General features: G+C 48.0%; 1 protein-coding gene across 1 annotated transcript in view; it reads left to right on the plus strand.

The window, feature by feature from the left end:
* Positions 1-12504, plus strand: part of LOC310880476 (uncharacterized protein) — a 300941-nt gene that overhangs the window by 161217 nt on the left and 127220 nt on the right. The window lies entirely within an intron of this gene.

Consider the following 12504-nt stretch of genomic DNA (forward strand, 5'->3'; position numbering starts at 1 on the left):
TTCCTTAAATCCAGGCCTCTGCAGCCTTAATTTGCTGACTGGGAATGTAAGCTTGCTTGATACATGACAGTTTTGATGGGGAAATGTAAGCAATGGATGTGGTGACTAGGGATGCTCAGGAAAAGTATTTTCTGTCTGTGGAAAATTTTAAGAGTTGATATCTGTGTCTTGTTTTGAGATTGTATCCAGGTTCAGGAAAAACTTCCTCCAAAAACCACCCAACAACAACCAAACAAGAAATCTCAGCTCCTTTCCCCCGTCTTCACTTTAAATAAAAACCTAAACTCTATTTATACCCCTTCATTTAAACACAGATTTTATAAATACCCCAAAGTATTCCTGGTGACTCATTTCAGAAATGTCAAAACAAGCATTTTGGAACTTTTTTTTGTGAATGTTTAAGAAAAGTGTTTTGGTACATTTGTTGGATGATGGTTTTGTTTAAAATAGGAGGTTTCCTCACCTGTCTGTCTGGTAGATCTGCAGCAGGTTCTGGGGACAGCTGAGTGCAGGGGCCACAACAGCCCACATGGTGGCTGTGAGGCTTGTGGTGGCCACAGGGCTCCCAGGAGGTGGTGGAGAAGGGGACTGAAAGCCTTGTCTGTAGCCTAGACCTTGGTCTGGGCTCAGAGGAATGAACTTGCTCTGAAGTTACTGCTGCAGAAACACCTCCCATCCTTTCTGCACCTACCCAAACCTAGCAGCAACCATCCCCAGCGGTAGGTGTCTCACCAGCCTCGCGTGGGGCAGCGCTGGGTGCCACCCGGCCCTGTGCTGGTTGGGGCTCCTGTCTGTAATTTTCCCAAGGAAATGGAGATAACGGCAGGCTTGTGAGAAACACGAGTCAGTTTGGGTCAAAAGGGAAGACTATTAGAGGTGACTTGTCTGGGCAGGTGTTCACCCTGGGCTGTGCAGTAGGCCTGCGGTGTAGCCACATTCACTGCCTCTAATTTTAGGCACCCAACCCAAGCTCAGTGGATCCTCCAGCCTGCGTTCATCAACTGCAGTCATACTCAGCTTGCAGCCCTACAGCTCAGGGGGCATACAGAAGGACTGCAGACCCCTGGCAGTCCCTGCCACGGTGAGAGCTGCCTTCTCGTGGTTCAGAGGGGGATCCCTCACCATAAATGTTGAGATTTGCTGGCAATCTGTGCGGTGAGCCACTGTGAAATAATGGCACTCAGGATGGTCTGGAGGTTGTTTTCCAAAAAGATGAAGTGGGACCTTTATTTTAAGGGGACCCAGTCCCATGGGCTTGCATACCTGAGCTCAAATAAAACAGAAGGTGCAGTCCTTAGCCAGCCTATAGCTACTGAGGGCTTATTGCCTAACACCACCCTTCATATCTTATCTCTTTTTCTGCCACTTTTTCCTTTCTTGCCTTGAACAAGTGCTCTGGAGTAGGACTGCGGGGTTGGCCCCCAAGGAAGCGGGGGGGACTGTTGGTTGGTGTGTGTGGTGCCTGTCACGGTATTCTCCTGGAGAAGCTGGCAGCCCCTGGCTTGGACAGATACACGCTGCTGGGTTAAAAACTGGCTGCATGGCCAGGCCCAGAGAGCGGTGGTGAAATCCAGCTGGCAACCAGTCATGAGTGGTGTTCCCCAGGGGTCGGTGTTGGGGCCCATCCTCTTTAATATCTTTATTGATGACTTGGATGAGGGAATCGAGTGCATCCTCAGTAAGTTTACAGATGATACCAGGCTGGGGGAAGCGTTGATCTGCCAGAGGGTGGGAAGGCCCCGCAGAGGGACCTGGACAGGATGGGTCGATGGGCAGAGGGCAATGGGATGAGGTTCAACACGGCCAAGTGCCGGGTCCCGCACTTTGGCCACAACAACCCCACACAGCGCTACAGGCTGGGGGCAGAGTGGCTGGAAAGCTGTGCAGAGGAAAAGGATCTGGGGGTGCTGTTTGATGCTCACCTGAACACAAGCCGGCAGCGTGCCCAGGTGGTCAAAAAGGCCAACGGCATCCTGGCTTGTGTCAGGAATAGTGCAGCCAGCACACCAGGGAGGTGATCGTCCCCGTGCTCTGCTCTGGTGAGGCCACACCTCGAGTGCTGTGTTCAGCTTTGGGCCCCTCGCTACAAGGACATCGAGGCCCTGGAGCGTGTCCAGAGAAGGGCTACGAAGCTGGTGAAGGGCCTGGGACACAAGTCCTGTGAGAAGCAGTTGAGGGCACTGGGGGTGTTTAGACTGGAGAAGAGGAGGCTCAGGGGAGACCTTACTGCACTCTGCAGCTACCTGAAAGGAAGGTGTGGGGAGCTGGGGGTTGGCCTCTTCTCAGAGGTAACTAGTGATAGGATTAGGGGGAATGGCCTCAAGTTGTGCTAGGGGAGGTTCAGGTTGGAAATGAGGAGACATTTCTTCTCAGAAAGAGCGGTCAGGCATTGGGACGGGTTGCCCAGGGAGGTGGTGGAGTCACCGTCCCTGGGGGTGTTTAAGGAAAGGTTGGACGTGGTGCTTGGGGACGTGGTTTAGTGGGTGACATTGGTAGTAGGGTGATGGCTGGACCAGATGATCCTGGAGGTCTTTTCCAACATGAATCATTCTATGATTCTTCAAGAGTGGAGGCAGTCACCCTTGGGTAGCAGGATGCTCCAGAGGTGTGCAGTAGTCAGCTGAAGAGGGAGAAGCTGATGCCAGCTGGTGTACAGCATGTATGATGCTTTGTACTTCAATCCTTATGTGCTTACATACAAATATTCAGATATATACAATATTTGGTTGGGTGGAAAGGTGGTCACTCTTTTTCTATCTTTACACCTAGAGAATAGGCTGATCCCATACATAGTTACATACATAGTTGTAACTGAAAACCTAAAAATACACAAATGAAGATGCAACATGCTGACTTTTTTTTTTTAACCACCTCTTTCATAGAAGATCATGAGAGTAATTACAGGATGGCTGAGCCATCCTGCTTGGTTTTTATCATGGACCAAAATAATTTTGAGAGCCAATGTGAGGTGTCCATAGAAAACTATTTCCTGCAATCAGCTACTGTATCCCATATTTTTGGCTGAGTTCAGGAGCCTGTTATGTGGTGTTGGTCTCTCTCACCTTTTAATCATGGCTGTAAAATGTGAAAGTGCAAAATTAGACTTGTTTCAGAATAATTGGCTGTGATTAAATAGCTGCTTCCTATCGGTAGAAGGTAACTGTGGTCATTACACTCTCTGGGGCTGCTTCTGCCTTGTGATGAGGGCCAGGTCCCCATCCCCTCCTTAAAAAGTATCAAATTGAGGGCTTTTGATTTTTATATCAGCCCTCATACTGGAATCTGGTCCATCCCCAGGGGTGGTCAGCAACGGCACTGACACTCTTCAGAGCCAGTATCAGGAGAAGCTGCAGCATGTATTAAAATCTCTGCTCTAACCCTACCACCACCACCACAGAAAGGACAAGCTTTATTTGCCACAGTGAGCTGCTGTCAGAGTGGATTAATTAAAGTTTCAACAGTGTTTGGAAATATTTATAGCATTAACTTGATCCTTATACCACTCTGTAAATAGCTGTTATTTCTTTATGTCAGGCTGCATATGGGCCATTGTGGTGACACAGCCAAAGGGGCTTTTGATGCTTTATTCCCATTAGAAATTGGGCGCACGCGTTCCCTAGGTGCTTCTGAAAGCTGCAGTCAGATCATTAGCAGTATGAGGGGAGACGGGGAGAAGTTGCCTTTCATGGTATCAGCCCCTCTGTTTCTCAGAGAAGCTGGATGAGAGGAAGCAAAGCGCCATGCCATCTGGTCAGGAGGTGCTGAGCTTTCATCGCTGTTCGCTTTCTTCCAGCATCTTTAGGACCACTCATCTGTTCCCAAGAGAAAGCTCCTGGATGAGGCAAAAACCTTTTCCTTTGCGTTTTGACCTTGCTCCGGGTGAGGTGGAAGAAATTGAGTTATGTATGGAGCTCATGCTGAAAGCGAGTAGCAGAGAAGTTGTTTTGCTGAGACTAAAACCAAGGGAGAAGCTGGGACATGGGAGGGAGAGAAACAGTGGTGATGTGTGTTTGAGAGCTCTACCTGGGCAGCATCAGTATGGAGCTGCACCAAGGTCCTGGAGGAGCACAGCCCCATAGCTAGGTGTTTGTTGGCTGTATCTTTGCTAAAATGGTCCATTGGCCTTTCGTTTCTTTAGATGACAGCAATTTGCAGCTTGCGTACAGGGTGCTGGATGCTGGCAGAGCGGAATGGAACCCTGACATTGTTGGAAGAGTAGAAAAAGGAAAGAGAAGCTTGGCAGCAGGGTCGGAGCTGTTTGCTTAACCCAGCCCTGTGGTGTAATGTGGGGGTCCACAGTTCGGTAAAAGGTCCCCAAGGTGATGAGAACTGAAAACTCCAAGAGTAACCGTTAGGTATGGAAGGTGCTATTGCATGCTTTTGTTTGTTTGCATTTGCAGCTTAAAATGCATGCAAAGACACAGCCGGGTGCTGTGTCTCCTGGATGGAGGACTGGAGAGGTTCCCATGCTGCTGAACAAACCCTGTGGCTGACTTGGAGCACCCACACCTTGTCCTGCCCACCCCTCTGCTGCAGGCTCCTGCTTCCCCTTTGGGACCAGGCCGAGGTGGGGGGCTCAGTGAGCTGGTGGGTTCTCTGCATGGGAGCAGCTGCTGCAGGGGCAGCGCTTGTAGGGACCTGGGTGAACACGGATGAGCTCTGACACACATGAGGTATCATAGGAGGACTAAAAGCTGCCAAAGGTCAATCACTTTGCTGTGTTCCACTGTTGTTTGTCCCTATGCCTTGCTGGCAAAGAGGAGACCCATCCTGTTCACACAGTACTCTCCCAGTGCCTCCCAGTACTGCTTAGAGCACCCCTAGCACCCTCTCAGAGTGCCCAGTACTGCTGAGACCACCCCAGTACTGACCAGGGGTTCCCAGTACCCTCCCAGAACAGCCATGTAGGCAGTGACAAACCACTTGGCTGAACTGAGATGGGAGAAAACTCTCTGGCACCCAGCTGAACTCAAGGAATTTGTCAATAAGCTCCCACCTGCCTTGGAGAGCAGATTAGGAGCATCTGCTGAGAACCCTGGTTATGCCTTTTCACTGCCAAATATTCTGTAGCTGTCAGTTTTGCACAGGTTTGTCATCGCAGACTCAGAGTCCGTGTGCTGATCCTGCTACAAATGAGTAGATGTGAAGGACACAGTCACATTCCTGTGCCTCATGATGGACATCTCTATGAGTCCAGTTTAGCTTTAGCAACTGAGATTAAATCCAGTGGATTAAGTGGAAGGAGGCACTGGAACTTTGAAGTCCCATATTTTTGCCTGATGGCTGAGCAAGCTGTGATCTGGGCTGGGGTGATTTTGCTTGGGCATCTCTGTATAAGAGGAAACCACCACTGTGTTTGGGTTTAAAAAGCTCTTAACTTGTCCTGGTGGAAAGCAGGCAGGCAAGCTACCTGCTCGGGCTGCTCTCCTCAGATGAGCCAAGACGCAGCCTCAGGAGCTGTGGTTCTGAGTCTGCTGTTCTCTGCCCCCCCGAGAAAGAGGCTTTCAGCTTCAGTAAGATCAAATAATGCAAAACCACATATGACAATGCAGGGACTGTCTTGTTTTTTCTCAGGTATCAACATTTCTGCATCTTTTTTCTTTCCCTACCTTCCTTCTTCTAACTCCAGTCTTCCTAAAATCTATCAAATACCTCCTGGATGGCACATTTCTGAGCGTGATTCTTACCTTTCTTGTACAGGATTTTCTTCCAGGCTTTGTGAAGTACTCTTTGTTAGCATGAAATGCAGAAGAGCCAGATGGTTTGGATGGAGTCCAGTTACCTAAGAAACGTAGCGCCAGGACCCTATCAGAAGCTGTTTCCTCTAAAGATCACACTTGACCTGCCTTGTTCTAATAACCGGCTTAGAGTCAACATCCAGCTGTCAATACCTATTTTTCCCCCATAATTAATCTACAAGGTTCAGCCTGGAATCAATATAAATGACCTCATGGCTCTTTTATTTTTTCCCTTTCAAATAATGTTTCTCCACATGACTCTTCCTTCAGAGGGGTGTTGAATTGTGTAAGCTCTCCCCCCCCCCCCCCCCCAGTAAATCTGTAGTGGAAATTGTGGTGGTTTTTCTCTCTCCCTGGTGTGAAGTGCCTGGGTTGTCTGTGCACCTGGGAAAGCTGGAGATGGAGATGCTCTGATATGTTCCCGGTGGCCTCAGAGCTCCTGTAGCTCCTGCAGTTGTTCTGCCTGTTGGGGACAGGTGGGGATAAGGTGTGTGCAGCTGTGCACATGTACTCTGGTGTTCGCCTGAGCTGACTTGGTTGTGACATTTGTGCTTAGGTTCAAATGCTTTCCGTTTTCTCTGGCTTCCGGGTTGAAGCATTCTGCATTTTGAACTAGAATTCTTTATTTAGAAAATGATCCCTTAAAATCAAATATAAAGTGGGAAACAAACAAAGGAAAATTAGGACATCAGTCCCCATCGCAGAGAAGGACAGCAGAGGGACAAGGAAACACGTGCTGGTGACCCCAGGTGGCAGGTAGAAATGTATCCCAGAGAGGCAGTACCCGTCAGCATCCCTCAGATGTGGAGGATGTGATTTAGCAACTGCTTAGCATCATGCTCTGAGTGGCTGTTGATTTTTTGGTACTGAGATAAGAGCTGCCTTTTCTTTCTGAACAAGGCTCTGGTTGTGAGCTGCAAGGCTCAGTGAGAATCTGGCCCCCTTGACTTCTGCAGTGTGGCCTGATGGCCGGCAGGGCTGGGTCTCACGGGTCTCTGTCGATGCCTTACCTCTAAGACATCCTTCTGTCTTCAGAGCTCTTCATTATTTTTTTGTCCGTGATTGCTCTTGCATAATCGTTCCACTAAAGTAGCGTATCAAAATAATGGAGTGAAATTGGACGCTCCCTCAGCAGATGTAAAATTTATTGTCTGCTCGTGCCTTTGTGCTGAAGTTAGGATCTTGGGTTTTAAAAGTCCTCCTTCTCCTGGCTATGTGGGAGTTTCCCCTAAAGATGTGGAATGTTTACTGCATACCAAAGGCAAGACATTATGCAGACACGAGGCTCCTAACACCTACAATTTCTAAACTGCATGTGGCCTGTGTGGATTTCCTTGTGCTGAATTCACATGGAAACACAAACACATGTGGCATTTTTGTTGCTTTTCTAGGAAATCACTGAGCACAGCCCTGCAAAATAATACTTCCTACTGTTAGCTCCACTATATGTGGGGGAAGGTGCTGCCTTTGTGTCCCTGGCTGCGGGAGCTGCATGCCAAGGCTCGTGAGTCACTCACCCTGAGTGTCTGGCTTTCCAGGAAGGCAAATCCCAATTTTAGAACCTATCAGAGACCGAAGAGCGCCGTGGGGAAATAATAAGGGAAAGGTCATCGAACGTTATCAGAACTGGAGGTTTCCAGTGGGGATAATGCCAGGAAATGTGTGATTAGAAATAGGAGAAGCTGTGTTGTGTCAAGACAGCTGGAATAAAGCCAGCAGGATATGAAATGGTTTCAGCCTGCTAAGGGTGAAGCAAGCTGGCAAGGCGTGAGTAGAGGAGATTGGGGAAAAAACGTGAGAAATTAGTAGCTGGTGTCTTGCTGCGTGTCTGATAGCACTGTACAGCTATCAGCTGCCCGGCCACCTCCTGGGAGATGCCAAGGGGAAGGGCATCTCTCTTGCCTCGGCAGCTGCCAGCTGAATCTTAGCAGGCGTTGACGTTCCTCAGAGCTCCCTGCTCCGCAGTCGCGGTCCCTTGCCACGCAGCCCATGGGGGAGAGGAGCACAAGTGAAGGGCAGGACGGGCACCACAGGTTGCTGATGGAGAGCTTCCCTCTGCACTGGTGCCACCAGCCTGCTGCCTGTCCTCCTCCTTCCCGCTGACAGCCAGTGTGGCTGGAAAAATACCGCTTCTCGGGGAAAGCAGAAGTCACTTGGTGTATGTAGCAAGAACAAGAATGCTTCACCTCAGCATCCTACCCTCCTGCTGATGTATCCTCAGCTGTTTTGTTTGATTACTTGCATGATTCTTTCTTTGGATATATTGAGCAAAATGTGGGCTACCAGCAGCTGCAGGGCTCCACCCCAGGGATGGCTCCATTTCAGCAGTGAAATCACACTGGAATGTGCATCTCATCCAACCGTTAACCCCACTTAACCTGAAAAAAGTTGCTCTCTAAGTTTGTCTTGTGTGAGAACAATTTATTAGCCTGGTTTTCGCTAACAGAGGGACCTGTGTGTTCTGTTTATGTCCCTGGTGATGCACCTCAGCTGTTAGAAGGAGAGCTAGAAGACTTAGCCATATTATGTTCATATTGGTTTGGGGGAGAAGACAGCAAAGTGGAAGAGAGAGCCAAGTTATTTAACAGAAAGTTCACTTCTGAAAAGCTAGTTGAAGATAAAACACTTCTTAAGATTGACCTCTTGGTCATGCAAGTAATCTAGTGTCTTTCATGGCCTCTTCTGTGCCTTGCAAGTTTATCAGAGCTCTTCCATTTGGGCCTCTTTTCTCTTGCTGTGCCCTAAGCCTCCTTCATTTAAACGTTCTATTTAACTCAACTATTGTGCCTTGTTTAGGTGGCCTCTGGTGTTGCATGCGTAGAAACACTTTCTCGCAAGAAACCTTAAAAAGTCTGGCTCCTACTCAAACCCCGAGCAAGTGTCTGCAGAGTTGTTATCTCTGGCGGCATTGCAAGTGTCACCCAAAGTGACCTCAGTGTGTTGGCTACTCGTACTGCAAGACTGTGGTAATATTTCTTATTGTGAAATATTTCTTATTGTGGCGCTGGCTATGTGTGAGAAGTTGGTGTTTGGTTCGTGATAGCCCTAAAAAGCTCCTGGCAGGGAACTGCATCCTCCAAGTCCCTCTGGGAAGCAAATGCAATGTCACCAGACGTGTCCCAAGGCTTGGGCACAGCTGCATGTGATAACGCAGGGTATTTGGGCATAAGTATTCTGCCGGTAGTGAAGTGGTACGAGTTACCAGGTGTGCTTGCTCCACAGTTGTGTTGCCAGGGCAGGACATGGGTGCTCCCAAGAGGCCCACTGGTTGTTTCAGTCCAGGTTATCACCTCCCTTGTGGTTCCGTTCTACACTTTGGTCTCCTTCTTTCTAAAAGGACTGAAAACTACATCACTGGTTCAGCACATTACTGATTTTAAACAGTAAATGAAGAGTTTTTCAGCAGGTGGCTCTTTTCCTGCAGCTGGTTTGTCTTGAGCTGTCTTTTCTGTCACCCGCAGTAGTGGCGCTGCTGACAGCTCTGGGACGTATCAGGACAACTTTAAGTCCTTTCTAGTGAATGACTTCAGAAATTATCATTGTTCCTGAAAGGAGGTTTTGGTGAGGCGGGGGTCAGCCTCCCAGGTAATTAGTGACAGGACAAGAGGGAATGGCCTCAAGTTGCACCAGGGGAAGTTCGTGTTGGAAATTAGGAGAAATTTCTTCTCAGAATGGTCAGGCATTGGGACGGGTTGCCCAGGGGGGTGGTGGAGTCACCGTCCCTGGAGGTGTTCAAGGAAAGGTTGGACGTGGTGCTTGGGGACATGGTTTGGGTGATAGTGGTAGTAGGGTGATGGTTGGCCCAGATGATCTTTGAGGTCTTTTCCAACCTTAATGATTCTGTGATTCTTTTGCTCATTGTATTTGTTGTTTTCTTTTCCTGAAATAATTTTTCTGGAAACTCTTATTAGCTCTTAGTCAAGTTGCTGCAGCTTTCATTCAGTGGTTGTTTGATTTGGGAAGGGGCTTGAGACAAAGCCAAGGAACACCAAGCTTCTTGATATGTCCAAAAGCAGTTGATAGTCTCCAAAAAGACATAAGGAATGTTGGTGACATGCTAAATTTTCAGTTTTCTAAAAAGTAAGAAAATTGGGAAGATCCTAATGAAATATTAACTAATGATGGTTCTGCCTGACAAGCATTTGCACCGTGAGGCTGTTATTTGGTCTGTAATTACATCCTCAACACACCACAAACTCCCCTGCAGGCAGAGCAGGAACCTAGTAAGTTTTCAAGCAGTAGAAAGATTCCAGCCAATTCCATGATTCCACTTGATGATAGTGGAAAGCCTGGCTCTCAGAATTGGGGTTTCTGAGGATTTCTGGAAAGGAATATTAAATACCTGGCTTTCAGGGACCCATGGCTTTATCTGCTAGCAAAGATGAAACAGCAGTAGCTGTTTTTAGTAGTTTAGTTGATACAAGCACCTGTGAAGGTTTATTGGACGTGGAATGTGGCTTGTACGTGGCTGGAGGTAAATGGTGTGTAATCAGGAGTGGGCTGTCACGGCCGGAGCCTGCAAGTCAGTAACAGCCCGCGCTGTGCTGTGCTGACCCAGCGAGCTCAGCAAGCCTGGGCTGCATCCGTGCTCTCACCGTGCACCCAGCTGCTGCCGATGGAGACAGCCACGGTGCCACTGCCTTGGTACCAGCGGCAGCGGAGCCTGCTCAAAGTCCGGGGTGGCAGTATGGGTGCTTGAGTGTTGGATGAGCACCTCTGCTGCCTCTCTGAGCTGTTCAGCTAAAGGCGTTCCCGGGAACATCAGCCGCCGTGGATGCGTGCTTCAGGAAGAGAGACTTAGTGCTAGCGTCAGACTGGAGCAGAGCAGCAAATCCTGGCTTGCAGCGTGGCCCAGCCCCAGGCAACGCAGCACCGTAAGGCTGCCTCTGAAGCTGTTTACCAAACCTGTGAAGTGTAATTTAAAGTCCTTCCAATGTTTCCAGGTGCACAATATGAAGTGTGAATTACATCGCCAGGTACTGTTGTCTCTCATACAGGTTTCTCGGGGCACATTGGCTTAGGTTTCTGAGAAACGCCTTGCTTTGTGCAGCATGGGAGGATAGGAAGGGAGCAGTGAAAAATCCTGAAACAGGGCCTTGAACTGGTGGCGTAAGTTTTTCCACTGAGCTGCTAACTTTTGTTAGCAGACTAGACTGATGGGTACTAAACAGGGTAAATAGTCTGACCAAAATGCTGTGGGAATCAGACACTTCAACACCAGAAAGCCAACATTTATTAAAATACGCCATCTGATGAGGTGACAGCTACAAGTTATTCCCAGGGAAATCCATTTAATTAGTTGGAAGGAGTTGGGATGTTTGATCTTCCAAAAGAGAGACTTCGAGGGCTGGTAAATATGAATTCAGGAGAGAAATTTTGCGAGGTATTCACAACGCCGCCTTCTCATTCAAACTGGTAAAAATCATCACAGCCTTCAACTCTCTTGCTTCTCCGTGAACATGATGAATGCTCATTCCAGCAAGTGCTTCAGGTTCATGTTTCATCTGCAGTCAGCCCATTTTTTCCTATGCAGCTTCTTTTGTTGCCAGAAAACTCAGGCAACCTGAAATCGGGTCAAGTCTATCACAGATCAGTGGAGAAGGTGCACATCAGATGTTGTTCGCAGTAAGCTGGTAAAACCATGACCGTGATCTCTGTGCTGTGTGGTTTCAGGAAAGGAGGGCTCCCTCTTCCACTAATGGTGCTGTTGGTTTTGGAGGTTCATTATCCCAGCTGCAGCTGGTGTTTGGTTCCTTGTGGATGCAGTGCATTTGACACTTTTTTTCCAAATTCTTCTCTTTTCTGTGCACAATTCTTCTCTATGCGTATTGCCAGAGCAGCCAGCCCTAGTTCTGTGTTGCAGACAGTGTTCTGCATTTTGTGAAAGCAGGGGGTTGATCCGCAGGAGGATACTTCCAGCTCAAAGGATGTATGCAATTTCCACGTTCACGTAAATGTACAAATGTGTCACAAAAATTGTTCCCAAGAAGCCTGGGGCAAGGATTGTACTTGGAGAGGTTCTGCCATTCGTAAGCGACTGTCTTTTGGCCATTTCTCCTGCCTTCCTGCAGTGCCTTAATGAGCATGATACAGAAATGTCTACTCCTTTACCTTGCATAATTAGAATTTGGATCCAAATTCACTGTTTCTTTTGTTAATTCAACCTTTGAAGAGGGTAAACTCTCCCACTACCTGCTTTGTGGGTACAGGATAATGGATTTTATTGTGTCTGGGTCATAACAAAAACAAAACAAAAACCATCACTGTAGTATATCTACAACATCGTTATATGCAGAGGCTGTGGCATGAGTGGGCAGAGGTTTGAGACAATTTTGAGGTAGACAGTGCCTTCCCAGTCTGCCTGTCAGCAAGTGATGTGAAATGTCCCTGCTTTCCTCTTCCTTACAAAACTCCAGCCCTTCACCCACCTCTTCCTGATGTTAAATATTCCTCCTTTGGTTGGAAAGTATCTCTGTAAGGATTTCTAGGAGGAAGGAGTGGAACAGCTAATAACAGTGTTAAACCTGACCTTCTGTGTATGCTTTCCCTGAAGTGGTGCATAAATTAACATTCTGGCAATAATACTGAGCCTGTTTAATTTTCTGTTTGACTAGAAACATTGAGAAAATGTCATGGTATTTGATTTCATCTTTGTCTATTTTTGCTCCTGCTGAATGAAGCTTATTGGGCTCTTGAGACCCAAGCGCATGCAGCGCGGCTGGGAGCAGGCTGGGTATAAAGGGGCACTGTCCCTCAGGCATGCGCT

The sequence above is a fragment of the Anser anser genome (assembly GCF_964211835.1).
Source record: "Anser anser genome assembly, chromosome: 12".
NCBI classification, from domain to species: Eukaryota; Metazoa; Chordata; class Aves; order Anseriformes; family Anatidae; genus Anser; species Anser anser.